Genomic DNA, 12,254 nt, shown 5'->3' with positions numbered 1-12,254 from the left:
GGTGCTATGCCTCAGTTTCCACATCTGTACAGCAGGCTAATGATTGTACCCACCCCATAGGATCTTTGTGAGAATTAAATGAGTAACATGTGTAAAGTTCTTAGCACAATGACAGGCAGTCAGCACTTGGTAAACATGGGCTATTACTTATCATTAGTTTGGGACAACTTTTACACAATTCCAAAATTCAGAGAAGGTGAGGTTATGGAAGTTTTTGTTTCATTCTTAATTTACATATGTACTGTATACATACAGTGGGTTTTTAAATTTTTTTTTGAGACAGGGTCTCACTGTCACCTGGCTGGAGAGTTCAGTGGCACAATCACAGCTCACTGCAGCCTTGACCTCCCCAGGCTCACGTGGTCCTCCCACTTCAACCTCCTTAGTACCACTACAGGCACGTGGTAGAATACATGAGCAGTGGTACTACATTTTGTATATTTTGTAGAAACAGGGTTTTACTGTGTTGCCTAGGCTGGTCTCGAACTCCTGGAACTCAAGGAATCCTCTCGTCCCGACCTTTCAAAGTGCCAGGATTACAGGCATGAGCCACTGTGCCCAGCCTCATTACATATTTTTAAATAAAGTTTTTATTTCAGAACAGTTCTAGACTCACCCAGCAGTTGAGAGCCTAGTTGAGAGAGTTCCTGAATGCCCCGCACCTGGCCTCCCCTGTTATTAACGTCCTTCGCTGGTATGCAACATTAGTCACAATTTAATGAGCCAATATTGATACATTAATATTGACTAAAATACACACATTATTTGGATTTCCTGTTTTTATCTAGTATCCTGTTTTCTGGTCCAAGACCCCATCCAGACCGCCACATGACATTTAGTCACCTTGTCGCCTTAGGCTCCTCTTGGTTGTGACGATCTCTGAAATTTTCCTTGTTTTTGATAACCTTGGCAGTGTTGAAGAACTCTGGTCAGGCATTTAGTTGATTAGTCCTCACTAAAGTCTATTTTTCTCATGAAGATAAATTTCTTTTAAGCTAAGTTTAACACAGAATTGATTACAATTATACAAAAACCAAGTGTTCACCAATCTTTATTATTGCTTATGAAAATAAAATTAGCCAGATAGTTGGCAAATCCCACTTAAGCTTGAACTGGGTAGGCTCAGTAAAAGGAAAAGCTTTTCTTGTGTAAATAAAGCAGAGCAGATGTTTCTAATGAGTGAGGGGCTGCTCTGGGTAGCATCACGCAATCATCATGTGCTTTACGTAGCAACACGGTCAGGGACAGCACCTGGGGCTCGTGCAAAGCAGGGTAGATTGGACACTGCTGTCTTTCCTCATCAAGAGACCAGCCGCCTGTGCTCACTCTGCAGCTAGGAGCTCCTGGTAGTATGGTCTGAGCTCTCCAGAGAGGTGGATCAGAGCTGCCCGTTATTTATCTCAGCAAAAAAGGAACCATAAGGAAGCCTTTACAATGTGGTTCTGATCTTTTTCCTGTTTCCTGAGTTTAATTCAGGAGATGGCAACAAATTGTGAGTCAAGCACAACTGCTGACTGGCAGAAAAGAAATTGAAACCAGGTCCAATAATCATCCCAAACACGTTTTTATGGGGCATTTGCAGCCATCAGCAAGGGCTCTGCTACCGACTCACTCCAAGGCGCAGCATTCTGTGGACCTCTGCCCACAGCATCCAGAGGATGGGGCTGTGGATGGCGCTCCTCTCACTTCTGTTGGCCTTCTGAGGTCTGCTCTCATTGATGGCTCCCGCTCCTCCCGTCATGCCTTGGCCTTGGTTTGTTCTGTCCGGATGGAAGTGCCACTGATGACCGTAAGAAAACAATCGGTCTCAAAAGGAAAATAAGGCACAATGGGGCGGCAGAAAGCCTTCCCAGAGGATGGTGGCAAGGATGATGTTACATCCCATGGATACTTTACCCATATAAATTATATCTGTACGCTCAGCCTAGCTTTTGTAGACACAGCTGCATGCACTCTAACAACCTGCACGACGATCAGTGTGTCCCTTCGTGAATGGAATCGTTCCTTTGGCACAGTTAAGGGTGTGGGCTCTAATCCAGCTGGCTGAGGTCTAATTCCTCCCGGCCTATTGCTTACTATCTGTGTGTGACCCCTGACAAGTGACTCAACTTCATCTTAGTTTTCTCATTTGTAATGATATTGATGGCTATAGAGGGTCACTACGACTTGCCTATTAGTTATTGCACATAAAACACTTGGAATAGTGTCCAAAATGTGTAGGTGCTCTATAAATGTTCCCTCTTCTAAAGTACTGTGTAAGACACCGTGGGAAAAAACACAGAAGGAAGAGGTATGGCCTTAGCAGAGGAAACCACAGGCAAACAGGACAAATGAGTGCTGCTTTTGAGGTGTGAACAGGGCGCTGTTGGATCCCAGGAAAAAGAGAAAATCACAGTGGCCATCCGAGTAACATCTCTGTCCAGACACAGAGGAGTTTGTTGGTCAGAAAAGCAGGCAGGGCATTTGGGGGACCTCGCGGGGTGTCTGGCACCTGGCATGCCAATGCCTGGAAGCATGAAATCACGCGGCAAGCTGGGATGGGTGAGCACATTGCTTTGAGCAGGACTGCAGCTGATCAGAAGGCGGGTCAGGAAGTCTATGGGGGCAAACAAGCTGCTAAGGTGTTCAGCCATTTGGCTGTCTGGATTTTGTGAAATCAGTTTTCTCTTTCACAAAGCGAGTTGCAGAAAGACAATGGTGATTCTGTGAAATGGAAGTTGAGAGATGCGGAGGGAAGATCCGGGAGTTCTACTGCTCATTTAATAGATGTTCTAGGAGGAGGGAGCAGACAGAGCAAAAAACGCACAGATCAGATGAGAGAACGCAATTTACCAGAGCTGCCGAAAGACACTAGACTTTGGCTTCAAAGGAAGGATCTTGTGAATAATTGGCCATTAAAAGAAAAGAAGTAGGTGAGCTCCACATTGATTTAGCTCTACTCCTGAGGACCCGTTCCCATTTATATTGCACACAGGGTAAGAAGGTTTAGCAGGATGTGGTAATCTTTCTGTGCTAGGAAGACAGAGGTTGGGGTTTGAAGCCATCATAGTAACTAGAATTTAGGCGAATAATCCCTAAATTTTGGAAAGCAACTTTTGATTTTGGAAGAGCCCCCAGATCTGCCTTAAAATTGTCTTCAAATCCATGGCTGACTCCCAAACTGGGCATGCACAGAGTGAAATGCTAAGGAGCTCAGTGGAGAACAGCAGCTGGAAGGCTAAAAAGAGGTGAACAGAGATTTCAGCAGCTGCCCTGCCGTTGAGAGACAAAGTTTGAAGTTTTTGTCCTGCCAAAGTATCAATAGAAGGACTTAGTGTGACACTTAATTGAATGTGTCAACTTGGCTGGGCCACAGTGCCCAGTTATTTGGTCAAACATTATTTTGGATGTGTCTGTGAGGGTGTTTGTGAATGAGATTTATGTTTAAGTTGGTGGACTTTGAGTCAAGTAGATTGACCTCCATAATGTGGGTGGGGCTCATCTAATTATTCAAAGGCATGGACAAAGCAAAGCCTGAGCAGGAGGGACTTCTGCAGCATGTGGCCTTTAGCCTGGAACTGCAACCTCAACTCTTCCTGGGTCTCTAGCCTTCTGGCCCATACAGCTCATTGTACTTGCCAGCTTCATAATTGTATGAGCAAATTCCTTAAAATATACCTTCACACACACACACACACACACACTCATGCGCACACACACACACACACACATCTTGTTGGTTCTGTTTCTCTTGAGAAGACTAATATACTTGGTAAGAGCAGCTGGCTTCCCATGAAAACCAAGACTAGCAATTGTGCCCTAGGACTAGAGACAGAAATGAAATAGACCCAGCCAACACAGCCTAAAACCAGGATTCTCTAGAATCAAGGTAACTTACCAGTAATGTAACTTGCCAGACTAATGATTTATGCCCAGGTCTTAATTTTAAAGGTGACTAAAAGACAACACAGAGAGCTTATGTCAATGAAGGAATAAGTTATTAGAGTACTTACATTTCCTAAGAGAAGGGGACATACCACGTCCCATGAGGCCACAGGGAGAAAGCACCAGGTTTGGCCAAGAGGTAGAAGGAGCCAGGGAAAAGCATGTCACAGAAGCAAGGCAGGAGAGGGGACGCAACTTAGTACTGGCTAGTGTGGACAGGGTTGGTGGGCTCGGTCTCCAGTTGTCTGAGTGCCTGGCCTTGGGCGATTTAGGGCAGGGAAAATACCGGCTTGGTGTGCGAGAGTTAGGTAAGTAAGGTGGTTGGGGGCACACACTCAGGATTGATGAGAAAGTTTGGGATAAACTTTTTGTTTGGAGACGAAGTGTTACTCTGTTACCCAGGCTGCACCCAGAGTTCAAGCAATTCTCATGCAAGTGTACACCACCACTACTGGCTAATTTTTCTATTTTTAGTAGATATAGGGTTTCGCCATGTTGGCCAGGCAGGCCTCAAGTGATCCGCCTGCCTCAGCCTCCCAAAGTGCTAGAATTGGAGGTGTGAGCCACCGTGCCCAGCCAGGGATAAGATTTTTCAGGCACCTAGGGAAACTGGACCACAGGGCAGACAAGCACAACAGTAGCTGTTAGTTTGGCCCTGTAATTAATGGGTGCTTAGTAGACAAATACAGAATCTAAGAAAACATAGAGCAACTAAACATCAACACTCTTCAAAGGAAAATAACAGAATCCAGAGTTTCTGTAATGTATTATCCACAATGTCTAAAGGAACAATGCCAGGCATTCAAAGAAACAGAAAAACATGACTCCTAACGAGAGAAAACAGACACTAGAAGTAAACCCATGATAATCCGGTTGCTGAAATTAGCAGTCAAGAGCAATTATTATATATATTATATATATATATAATAAATATATATAATACAATTATTATATATATTTTTTCAGGTAAACTGAACAGAAAGGTGAACAGATGGGAATCCTTGGTAGGCAAATGGAAAGTGTAAAAGAGTCACTTGGAATTACTAGACTTTAAAAATGCCTTATCTATCCTAGGTCTTTGCACTTGCTGTTTATGCAACCTGGAAAGCTCTGTCTCCAGATTCTCAAATAACAGATCACTCTCTCCACTCAGTGTTCTTCCCCAACATCATTCTGCAGGGAGGCCTCCCCTGAGAACACACCTTTAGTTATGTGTTCACTTACCATGCTATATTTATCAGGAGGGCACTTATTGCCACTGGCATTATGTTATGCATTTATGCTTCTATCCATCCATTTTTTTCATCCCCCACAACAATGCCAGCTTCTTTAGGACAAGGATTTTGTCTTTTTCACTGCCAGGACCATGCTTGGCAGAAAGTAGGTGCTTAGTAAACATTTGTTGCTATTGCACTACAAATATTAAAAATATCCAAATAGGGCATGTTGGCTCGCACCTGTAATCCCAGCACTTTGTGAGGCCAAGGCAGGTGGATCACAAAATCAGGAGTTTGAGACCATCCTGGCCGATATGGTGAAACCCTGTCTCTACTAAAAATACAAAAATTATCCAGGTATGGTCATGGGCACCTGTAGTCCCAGCTACTTGGGAGGCTGAGGCAGAAGAATCACTTGAACCTGGGAGGGGAGGTTGCAGTGAGCCGAGATAGCACCACAGCACTCCAACCTGGGCAACAAGAGCAAAACTCCATCTAAAAAAAAACCAAAAAAACACAAATAGTATAAGCAATTACAAAGAATATTTTTATAGAAATAATATGAGCATCCAGATAAAATGGATTATTTTCTTCTCAAATTTAAATAACTATATTTGGCTCAAAAAGAGGTTGGGGCTGGGTGCAGTGGCTCATGCCTGTAATCCCAGCACTTTGCGAGGCTGAAGAGGGTAGATTACCTGAGGTCAGGAGTTCGAGACCAGCCTGGCCAACATGATGAAACCCCATCTCTACTAAAAATACAAAATTAGCTGGGCATGATAGTGTACACCTGTAATCCCAGCTACTCAGGAGATGGAGGCAGGAGAATCACTTGAACTCAGGAGGCAGAGGTTGCAGTGAGCTGAGATCATGCCACTGCAGTCCAGCCTGAGCAACAAGAGTGAAACTCCACCTCAAAAAAAAAAAAAAAAAGAGTTGGTAAACTAGCTAGGATAATTTCCATAGGTAGAGATGAAAAATAAAAGTTATAGTAGTTTCTGCCTAAATCTTCATCATTGAATCTCTATCAATTCACTGTCTCACTAACAGTATAAAGCAATACCCTTTCCATATGCTGACCAATGCTTTTTGCCTTTTAAACATTTTGCTATTTTTTTCTTAATTGAAATCATTTCCAATGATTTACTCAGTCTTTTATTGCATGTCATTTCTAATTTTTTGTTACTATAAACGACATGTAACAAAAATTCTTGTGTATATTCTTTTGGCACAGACACAAGAATTTCTCTTGTGGCAGATAGAATTTTTACTCCTAAAATGCACCCAGTGTGGAAGAAGTCTGAGCACCAGTGTTCCTGAGGAGTCTGGTCTCCAGGGTTTCTGGAGCACTGACATTGGAACGGAAGCACATTCCTCCCTGGCCTTTTTGAGTTTACACCTCAGGTTGGCTCTGATGACACCAGGCTGCTCTCGTAGACAGAGAGAGAGGTAAGAACTACTTCTGCTTCTGCGGGTGACGGTGGTCTAGAGAGCCGCCAGGTAGGAGAGCAACATGGACAGAATGAACTGTGAGACCAGAAAGGCAAACAGGGTAGCAAGGTGGTGAAAACAAGCTAAGATGAGAGATCAAAGCCAGCCCAGTGTCTCGGTGAGGTGAAGGTGGGGACACTGTGATCGTAGGCACAGGCATGTGTCAGGCTCAGGGGTCCATGGGTGTTGTGAGAGTCAGTGGGGGAGGGCCAGGGTGCATTCAGTACTCTTCTCTTTCTTGGGAGTAGCTCACTTAGAGATGGCTTTATCCCCGCTAGCTGGGTGAACAGATATGGAAGCAGACTTCAATCAGGATAGGGATCTCTAGGAGCAACAGCAGGCACTGAATCCAGAAACTCTTAACTCTCCATGGTGGCTGTGGATCTAGTACAGCTCAGCCCTGGGGAGTGACCAAAACAGTAGAGAAACAGGTGCAGGGTCTTATGCCCCTGAACCATAGGGAGTTCCTCCTAGAAAAAAGCCAGTGGCCACTGACACGGCTTCCTAGGGAAGGGGCTGGGCAGAAGAGCTGGGTGGCAGGAAGGGGATCTGCCTTCAAAAAGAGTTTTTACAAGTTCCAAGGGAGTGAAGCTTTTTAGAAAGAAAATAATATCCAAAGAGGGATTTTTTTTGCAAGTTTTGTCACTTAAATCCCTTGATGTCCCTTCGAGGAAAGACAATTTTCAGCCAGAAAGGGCATGAGATGGTCTTAGGCAAGCTAAATCCATCTTCTTTCAGTGGCTTTCTAAATGAACATGGTAATGACTCACCCAACATTAGGGAAGAGATGGTAAAAAGGGGAGGAAGAAAAGAACAAAATCAGAGGGCGGTGACAGGCGGTGACAGGAGGTGACTGTGACACCTGGAACCTTCAGGTGGGGCAGGTCACATTCTCAGGGATCACCTGGGGCTGGAAGGGAGCCCCTCTTCCTCTGCCACATTCTGAGTGGGAAGCCTGTGCTGTCATCTGAAAGCAGTGGGGAACATTGCAGGTTATATTTGGGCCCAGGCCAGTTGAGGGTGTACTGTAACTTCTAAGCTTCAGTGATTGTCCACGGAACCAGTGAGGCATTCTACCACTCAAAAGGAAACATCTCCTCAATTAATGATAATTTACAATATGTGCCTAGCATTTGCCTGGCACAGTTTGAAATAAACGCTGTAAAGCTGCGTTCACCCTTATGGGATGGAGACATGGTAATGCCAAGTCTGGGCTCACACTGCTTCTTTATGGGGCTCTGCCGCTTAAAGGGATTGATGGATGATGGTGGCTGGAAGGGCTGTGGGCTGGGGCAGGTGTCCTGAGCTGGGGAGGGCAGAGGGAGTCACTGGGAGGGCTCAGGTGGGAATGGATGAGGATCTGGCTTTCTGGGATGGAAAAAGCCTGCACTCTGCAGATGGACATGGGCCTTTGGCTCTGACGCCTGCTACACAACTCAGCAGCTCTGTGAGCAAATTCACCTGGAAAATGGCGAAGAGGGGCTCAAAAATCATCTGCTCCAGAACTATCATACTCAATGACGTAATGAAATTACCACCCTATTTAGAAAGTCACTGAAAGGGAACGATTTAGCCTGCCTGCAGCAAGTCGTGTCCTTCCTGGGTGGAATCCATGTATTCTTGAAGGCACGTGTGCTCTGCACCTGGCTGGTGGTAGGTAAATGATGACTGTTTTCTGTTCTACAACCATGGGGCTAAGAAGACAGTTCTGGGTGGGCCATCCTTCCCAGCAGCTGGAACAGCTAATTCAGGTTTTCTTGAAGTGCCTGAAACCTCAATCATACCCAATTTCCCCCAAACGGGTTGGAATTCTTGGCCACACTCCTCGGGGCCGTCCCAATAGCTTGAGAGTCTCCCCTGGCCTTCCCTACAGACAGTCTCCTGCCAAGCCCAGCCCTAGGGTAGCTCTTCCCGCAGCCAGGCCTGGAGCCTGCTTGCCCAGCTGGCTTTGATCAGGTTCACTCTGAGCCACACATCACTATCTTCATCTGTTATTGTTTATGGTTCCTTGCAAACAAATGTCACATCTTTCCCACAGCTTCTTCCCAGCCAGTTAGGTTTTAACCCCTTGTGGTCAGAGACAACTTTCCACTCCTCACCCCAGCCCCTTTTCTGCATCCAGTGAACCGAATGCTCTGAGACCCAAAGGCTGATGTCCACTCCAGGGATCTAGGCTGACTGACCTGTCCAGGGGACTGGCGGGGAGCATCTCAGGACAGAGTGGCCAGGAGACATGGGGCTTTGTAAAATCTTGCTTATGGGCCTATGTATGTTTTTCAGTCTCATTAGCCTTTAAATAAAACTGGAAGTAATTTATTGCTTATTTTCTTACACAATTATCATAGAAAAAGATTAACAAAAGGATAGGAATCTCTTTTTCATGCAAAAATAAATGTTTCCAAGGCTTGTCATAAAAAATTTCAGACTTTAGGGGTATGTGTGTGTGTGTGTGTGTGTGTGTGTGCGTGCGTGTTCTAGGTTTTCTACAGCTGGGATTATTTGGTATATGACTTTAATCATAATATTGTGAACATATTTTCCCATGTGCTTTATTCACTATATCGCATTCCACTGTTTAGTTGTTCCATAATTTACTTAACCTAGGAATTCTCAAACTCTAGCAGGCACCAGAATCAATCCAGGGAAGGCTGATTGAAACACAGATTGCAGAGCCCCACCTTGGAGTTTCCTAATCAGCAGGTCTGGCTGGCGTGGGGCCTGGGAAATTGCATCTTTAACAAGTTTCCAAGTGAGGATGATGCAACCCAACCAACTTAGCCCAACCTCCAGCTCAGGCACTTAGGTTGCCTCTGAGTTCATTCCCGTAAACAACACTGTGTTGAACATGGGCTGATGAAAATGGGCTGATAAAGGCACATCTTTAATTTATTAAGGGGTAAATTTCTAGAGATGAGGTTGTCAAGACAGATGGTAACATAAGTTTAAGTTTTTGCTACCTATTGCCAGAATATTAGTTTCCATTTATTTTTCCAACAGGGAACACCAATTCTGGACTTCATGTTGGTTTAATTCTTGTTTTGTTAATGGAAAGTGCCCACCATATCTAGCTAATGTCACTGGGAAAGCTAGATTCCCATCCTAAGAGCTGTGTGAACCCAGGAAGCCCCCTCACCTGTTTGAGCTCAGCTCCTTCATTTACTAAAGAGGAAAGAACACTGCTCTGCCCACCTGCCTGGGCTGCTGTGAGAATCATGAAACGATTGGGGCACCCTTCCTAAATCGTGACTTGTGATCTGAAAGATCAAAATAAACACTCCTGTATCAACTAAGACAGACACCACGGTTAAGGAAACAAAGTTACCTACAGATTAGGGACCAGGGCCTGCCTGACATGGCTAATCTCTATATTCCTATGGCTCTAAATTCTCTAACAATGGCGCTATCAGACCCCTCCAAAGTCTGATTTACAACCCAGCCACTGCAACGCTGATTGGACAGAGGACACCCTTACAAACATTCTTTCCTGATAAGCAATTGCAGACCTTAAGCCAGTTTCAGCAGCTCACCGAAGCCGTGCACAAACTGCCTTTGTGTCCTGTGGTTCATTTTTTGTTGTAAAGAGCCAAATTCCACTTTCTTTTAATGCTAAAACCCTGCCGCAAAGTGAACATGGGGTGTATGTGACATACATGTTCACCCACTGTGCATGCACTTGGCTCTCCTCATAACTATATATAGCTTTCCCCCGAAACCTGCTGAATACATATGATACCAGCCTTGTGAGCCATAAAACCCAAACTGCCCTTCCCCTCTTTGAAGAGAGAGCATCTTGGTACTTGCCAGAGACTGTCTTTTCCCAGTTCACCAACTGCTATCAACTTTAAGGCTCTCCTTTCCACTATTTAGTGATCCTGGTGGTGGACAACAGACTCGTGCAAGTGGAAGGGTTCTGAGCATTTCCTTGATGGATTAATATACAGCCTGTATTGTGGGAACTGTTCTAGAAAGTTAGCATTACTGGGGAAAAGGTTGCTTTTCTTCACAGGCAGAACTGCTGGCTCAGGTCATTAACTATGGGAAACCCCAGTAGTGTGATGGTAAATATTCAACCACTTGCTCCTGGTAGGGGAGGAGGAAGCCCCTAGTTTTAGCCTTTCTTATTACCATGGTGTAAATACTCCCACCAAACCCTCTAACAAGCTGCCACTGTGTCTTGAAATATAGTAGTAAAATATTAGGAAGTGGAATGTTTTGAGTATTTATTACTTTCATGTTTAATATAATTTATTTAATTGTAAGTTTATATTATTTTAATTTTGATCATGGCTGTGTTTAACAACTGGCTTGCAAAGTTCTTGAAATATTTAACGACTGGTTCTCATTAGCCAGTACCAGCTGGCCCCATCCCACTACTGGATGCCCCTCTTGGTCATAAACTCATTAAAAATGCAAGTCACTATGCCGTTCTTGAGGAAGAAAGGTTACACTGGTTATATTGACTTTCATTTTTTGTATGTGACTGAGGGTTACAAATTAGTAATCTGAGTTAGTTTGATTACAGATGTTTGGCACATATATTTTAAAATATTCCTGGGCTTCCCAAGGATTGAACTTTGGGGTCCTGCTGAGACGTCTGGCATTCACACCATGCAGCCAAGCTCTCTAACACACATGTCCTGCAGAGACAGGCCTTGCAACATGGGGGAAGCAGGCTTTGTTTCCAGAAGCTCATCACTGAGGTCTTGAGAGACTGGTTTCCAGTTGGTGATATTCTTGCCTTTTAATTTTCTTGGTTTGACTTTGTTGTGATGGGTTTAATTTGCTGTGGGTTGGGTGGTGGAACCTACCATGTTACTGCTCCTGATTGCGTCACTGCCATTTGTGGCCTGAAGTTTCCCAAGAAGCCAACTTGAATATGTGGATTCATTGTGGTTCAAATAAGAGCCGTTTACACCTCTTTCAGTAAGGCAGGTAAATAATAGAAAAAAACCTTTTGGCTGTTAGGTGATATTTCACTGTAATGTATCATGACCTGTGAATTTGTGCTGTACAAATAGCTTAATGCATGCTGTTTCCAATAAAGTAAGAAAGTATTTGCTGAGCTATCTTCAAGTGTACAGGAAATTGTTTCAAAAACATGAATTGAAATTTAAATATGCAGATGTTTATAGTCTTGTCTTGCAAAAAATAATTCATTATTCTCCCTTCTCATCTTTATCATACTTCTTGAATTCCTGAGAGCCAGGGTGGATCTGGGACGGCTCCTGAGGAGACCTGCCTTTTCCTCAGAAGTGAGCCGTGGCTGACTGCCTGCTTCACACCATCGCTGCAGGGTCCTTTGGTGATCCTGGACATGGATGGCCATGGTGCCGGCTGGCCAGGTGGGAGCCACTCCGCTCCACCATCTCTAGTCACTCCCTGTTGTGCTGCGGATATGCCAGAACTCAGTTCTGCCCCACTAAAGTTATTGCCTTTAACCGTGAGATACTCATGTGAACATGCTGACACTTGGAGCAGTGGAGGATTGTTTGAACCAGTCCTCCATATTAGAGCAAAGCTCAAAGGCCCACGGCATGGGGGGTGTGTGTGTGTGTGTGTGTATGTGTGGTGGGGCTGGGGAGGTGTGCTGGGTGTGTGTGTTTGTGTGTGTGTGTGTGTGTG

This window comes from Sapajus apella, unplaced genomic scaffold (assembly GCF_009761245.1).
Source record: "Sapajus apella isolate SASKATOON/1434 unplaced genomic scaffold, GSC_monkey_1.0 scaffold161, whole genome shotgun sequence".
NCBI lineage: Eukaryota > Metazoa > Chordata > Mammalia > Primates > Cebidae > Sapajus > Sapajus apella.
Note: the sequence above shows the minus strand (reverse complement) of the source record.